The sequence below is a fragment of the Rutidosis leptorrhynchoides genome, chromosome 3 (genome assembly GCF_046630445.1).
Source record: "Rutidosis leptorrhynchoides isolate AG116_Rl617_1_P2 chromosome 3, CSIRO_AGI_Rlap_v1, whole genome shotgun sequence".
NCBI classification, from domain to species: domain Eukaryota; kingdom Viridiplantae; phylum Streptophyta; class Magnoliopsida; order Asterales; family Asteraceae; genus Rutidosis; species Rutidosis leptorrhynchoides.
This window is the reverse complement of record NC_092335.1, coordinates 203,816,656-203,822,548: the sequence shown is the minus strand read 5'-3', so window position 1 is coordinate 203,822,548 and position 5,893 is coordinate 203,816,656.

Sequence of the window (5,893 nt, the reverse complement as noted above, 5' to 3'; positions counted from 1 at the left end):
TTTTAAATCAAAGTTTATCATAGTTTTTAATTATCCAAACCAAAACAGCCCCCGGTTTCACTACGACGGCGTATATTCGATTTTATGGTGTTCATCGTGTTTCCAGGTTTTAAATCATTAAGTTAGCATATCATACAGATATAGAACATGTGTTTAGTTGATTTTAAAAGTCAAGTTAGAAGGATTAACTTTTGTTTGCGAACAAGTTTAGAATTAACTAAACTATGTTCTAGTGATTACAAGTTTAAACTTTCGAATAAGATAGCTTTATATGTATGAATCGAATGATGTTATGAACATCATTACTACCTCAAGTTTTCTGGATAAAACTACTGGAAATGAGAAAAATGTATCTAGATTCAAAGGATCCTTGGATGGCTTGAAAGTTCTTGAAGCAGAATCATGACACGAAAACAGTTCAAGTAAGATTTTCACTCGAAATAAGATTGTTATAGTTGTAGAAATTGAATCAAAGTTTGAATATGAATATTACCTTGAATTAGAAAGATAACCTACTGTAAATAACAAAGGTTCCTTGATCTTAGATGATTACTTGGAATGGATTAGAAAGCTTGGAAGTAGACTTGCAAACTTGGAAGTATTCTTGATTTTTATGAAACTATACTTATGGAATTTATGAAGAACACTTAGAACTTGAAGATGGAACTTGAGAGAGATCAATTAGATGAAGAAAATTGAAGAATGAAAGTGTTTGTAGGTGTTTTTGGTCGTTGGTATATGGATTAGATATAAAGGATATGTAATTTTGTTTTCATGTAAATAAGTCATGAATGATTACTAATATTTTTGTAATTTTATGAGATATTTCATGCTAGTTGCCAAATTATGGTTATCACATGTGTTAGGTGACTCACATGGGCTGCTAAGAGCTGATCATTGGAGTGTATATACCAATAGTACATACATCTAAAAGCTGTGTATTGTACGAGTACGAATACGGGTGCATACGAGTAGAATTGTTGATGAAACTGAACGAGGATGTAATTGTAAGCATTTTTGTTAAGTAGAAGTACTTTGATATGTGTCTTGAAGTCTTTCAAAAGTGTAAGAATACATATCAAAACACAACATGTATATACATTCTAATGGAGTCGTTAAGTCTTCGTTAGTCGTTACATGTAAGTGTTGTTTTGAACCTTTAAGTTAACGATCTCAATTAATGTTGTTAACCCAATGTTTATTATATCAAATGAGATGTTAAATTATTATATTATCATGATATTATGATGTATGAATATATCTTAATATGATATATACATTAAAATATCGTTACAAAGATAATCGTTACATATAAGTCTCGTTTCGTAATTCTTGAGTTAGTAGTCTTGTTTTTACTTATGTAGTTCATTGTTAACACACTTAATGATATATTTAAATATCATTTTATCATGTTAAATATAGTGTATCAATATCTTAATATGATACATATGTATTTAGTAGACGTTATCAAAACGATAATCGTTATATATATCATTTCGAGTTTCTTAACTTAGTAATCTCATTTCTTATGTATATCACACATTGTTAATATACTTACTGAGATACTTACTCATCATAATCTTATGTCAACCATATATATATGTCTATATATACCACAATATGCAGTTTTTACAATTTTGTAACGTTCGTGAATCGCCGGTCAACTTGGGTGATCAATTGTCTATATGAAACTTATTTCATTTAATCAAGTCTTAACAAGTTTGATTGCTTAACACGTTGGAAACATTTAGTCATGTAAATATCAATCTCAATTAAGATATATAAACATGGAAAAGTTCGGGTCACTACAGTACCTACCCGTTAAATAAATTTCGTCCCGAAATTTTAAGCTGTTGAAGGTGTTGACGAATCTTCTGTAAATAGATGCGGGTATTTCTTCTTCATCTGATCTTCACGCTCCCAGGTGAACTCGGGTCCTCTACGAGCATTCCATCGAACCTTAACAATCGGTATCTTGTTTTGCTTAAGTCTCTTAACCTCACGATCCATTATTTCGACGGGTTCTTCAATGAATTGAAGTTTTTCATTGATTTGGATTTCGTCCAACGGAATAGTGAGATCTTCTTTAGCAAAACATTTCTTCAAATTCGAGACGTGGAAAGTGTTATGTACAGCCGCGAGTTGTTGAGGTAGCTCCAGTTGGTAAGCTACTGGTCCAACACGATCTATAATCTTGAATGGTCCAATGTACCTTGGATTTAGTTTCCCCCGTTTACCAAATCGAACAACGCCTTTCCAAGGTGTAACCTTAAGCATGACCATTTCTCCAATTTCAAACTCTATATCTTTTCTTTTACTGTCCGCGTAGCTCTTTTGTCGACTCTGGGCGGTTTTCAATCGTTGTTGAATTTGGATGATTTTCTCGGTAGTTTCTTGTATTATCTCCGGTCCCGTAATCTGTCTATCCCCCACTTCATTCCAACAAATCGGAGACCTGCACTTTCTACCATAAAGTGCCTCAAACGGCGTCATCTCAATACTAGAATGAAAACTGTTGTTGTAGGAAAATTCTGCTAACGGTAGGTGTCGATCCCAACTGTTTCTGAAATCAATAACACATGCTCGTAGCATGTCTTCAACCACTTGTATTGTCCTTTAGCTCTGCCCATCAGTTTGTGGATGATAGGCAGTACTCATGTCTAGACGAGTCCCTAATGCTTGTTGCAACGTCTGCCAGAACCTTGAAACAAATCTACCATCCCTATCAGAGATAATAGAGACGGGTATTCTATGTCTGGAGACAACCTCCTTCAAATACAATCGCGCCAACTTCTCCATTTTGTCATCTTCTCTCATTGGCAGGAAGTGTGCTGACTTGGTGAGACGATCAACTATTACCCAAATAGTATCATAACCACTTGCAGTCCTTGGCAATTTAGTAATGAAATCCATGGTAATGTTTTCCCATTTCCATTCTGAGATTTCAGGTTGTTTTTGTAGACCTGATGGTTTCTGATGTTCAGCTTTGACCTTAGAACACGTCAAACATTCTCCTACATATTTAGCAATATCGGCTTTCATACCCGGCCACCAAAAGTGTTTCTTGAGATCTTTATACATCTTCTCCGCTCCGGGATGTATTGAATATCTGGTTTTATGTGCTTCCTTAAGTACCATTTCTCTCACATCTCCAAACCTTGGTACCCAAATTCTATCAGCCCTATATCGAGTTCCGTCTTCCCGAATATTAATATGTTTCTCTGATCCTTTGGGTATCTCATTCTTCAACTTTCCTTCTTTTACAACCCCCTGTTGCGCCTCCTTTATTTGAGTAGTAAGGTTAGTACGAATAATTATATTCATAGCTTTTACCCGTATAGGTTCTCTGTCCTTTCTACTCAAAGCATCGGCTACCACATTCACCTTTCCCGGGTGGTATCGAATCTCAAAATCATAATCATTCAACAGTTCAATCCACCTGCGTTGTCTCATATTCAGTTGCTTCTGATTAAATATATGTTGGAGACTTTTGTGGTCGGTATATATAATACTTTTGACTCCATATAAATAATGCCTCCAAGTCTTTAATGCAAAACAACAGCACCCAATTCCAAATCGTGAGTTGTATAATTTTGCTCGTGAATCTTCAATTGTCTAGACGCATAAGCAATCACCTTCGTTCGTTGCATTAATACATAACCGAGACCTTGCTTTGATGCGTCACAATAAATCACAAAATCATCATTCCCTTCAGGCAATGACAATATAGGTGCCGTAGTTAGCTTTTTCTTCAATAACTGAAACGCCTTCTCTTGTTCATCCTTCCATTCAAATTACTTCCCTTTATGCGTTAATGCAGTCAAGGGTTTTGCTATTTTGGAGAAATCTTAGATGAATCTTCTGTAGTAACCAGCCAATCCTAAAAAATGACGTATACGCTTCGGAGTTTTTGGGGTTTCCCACTTTTCAACGGTTTCGATCTTTGCCGGGTCCATCTGGATACCTTCTTTGTTCACTATGTGACTGAGTAATTGAACTTATTCCAACTAAAATGCACACTTTGAAAACTTAGCGTACAGTTTTTCTTTCCTCAATACTTCTAGCACTTTTCTCAAATGTTCTTCGTGCTCTTGATCATTCTTTGAGTAAATAAGTATGTCATCGATGAAAACAATGACAAACTTTTCAAGATATGGCCCACACACTCGGTTCATAAGGTCAATGAACACAGCTGGTTCGTTAGTCAATCCAAACGGCATAACCATAAACTCGTAATGACCATAATGCGTCCTAAAAGCAGTTTTTAGAATATCATCCTCCTTTACTCGCATTTGATGATATCCAGAACGTAAATTGATTTTGAATAAACCGACGAGCCTTGTAGTTGATCAAATAAGTCGTCAATTCTCGGCAGTGGATAACGGTTTTTGATGGTAAGTTTATTCAACTCTCTGTAGTCAATACACAACCTAAATGTACCATCCTTCTTCTTGACAAACAAAACAGGAGCTCCCCATGGTGATGTACTTGGTTGAATAAAACCACGTTCTAATAGTTCTTGCAGTTGGCTTTGCAGTTCTTTCATCTCGCTGGGTGCGAGTCTGTAAGGAGCACGAGCTATTGGTGCAGCTCCTGGTACAAGATCTATTTGAAATTCAACAGATCGATGTGGAGGTAGTCCCAGTAATTCTTTCGGAAATACATCGGGAAATTCTTTTGCGACGGGAACATCATTGATGCTCTTTTCTTCAGTTTGTACTTTCTCGACGTGTGCTAGAACAGCATAGCAACCTTTTCTTATTAGTTTTTATGCCTTCAAATTACTAATAAGATGTAGCTTCGTGTTGCCCTTTTCTCCGTACACCATTAAGGGTTCTCCTTCTTCTCGTACAATGCGAATTGCAATTTTGTAACATACGATCTCTGCTTTCATCTCCTTCAGCCAGTCCATGGCAACTATTACATCAAAACTCCCTAACTCTACTGGTCTCAAATCAATCTTAAATATTTCGCTACCCAGTTTAATTTCTCGATTCCGGCATATATAATCTGTTAAAATTAATTTACCGTTTGCTAATTCGAGTACAAATTTACTATCCAATGGCGTCAATGGACAACTTAATTTAGCATAAAAATCTCTACTCATATAGATTCTATCTGCACCCGAATCAAATAAAACGTAAGCAGATTTATTGTCAATAAGAAACGTACCCGTAACAAGCTCCGGGTCTTCCTGTGCCTCTTTCGCATTAATATTGAAAACTCTTCCTGTAGTGACCCGAACTTTTTCATGTTTATTTTATATATATATTAAATGAAATTGTTATTTACATGATTAAGTGTTTCCAACATGTTAAGCAATCAAACTTGTTAAGACTTGATTAATTGAAATAGGTTTCATATAGACAATTGACCACCCAAGTTGACCGGTGATTCACGAATGTTAAAACTTGTAAAAACTATACGATGACATATATATGGTTATATATATAGTTAACATGATTTTATTATAAGTATGTATCTCATTAGGTATTTTAACAATGAGTTATATACATAAAAATGAGACTATTAATTTAAGAAACTCGAAAACGATATATATAACGATTATCGTTATAACAACGTCTTACTAGGTACATATGAATCATATTAAGATATTGATACACTTGGTTAATTATGTTAAATGATAAGTAAATATATTATTAAGTGTATTAACAATGAAATACATATGTAAAAATAAGACTACTAACTTAATGATTTCGAAACGAGACATATATGTAACGATTATCGTTGTAACGGCATTTAACTGTATATATATCATACTAAGATATATTATATATCATAATATCATGATAATATAACAATTTAACATCTCATTTGTTATAATAAACAATGGGTTAACAACATTCAACAAAATCGTTAACCTAAAGGTTTC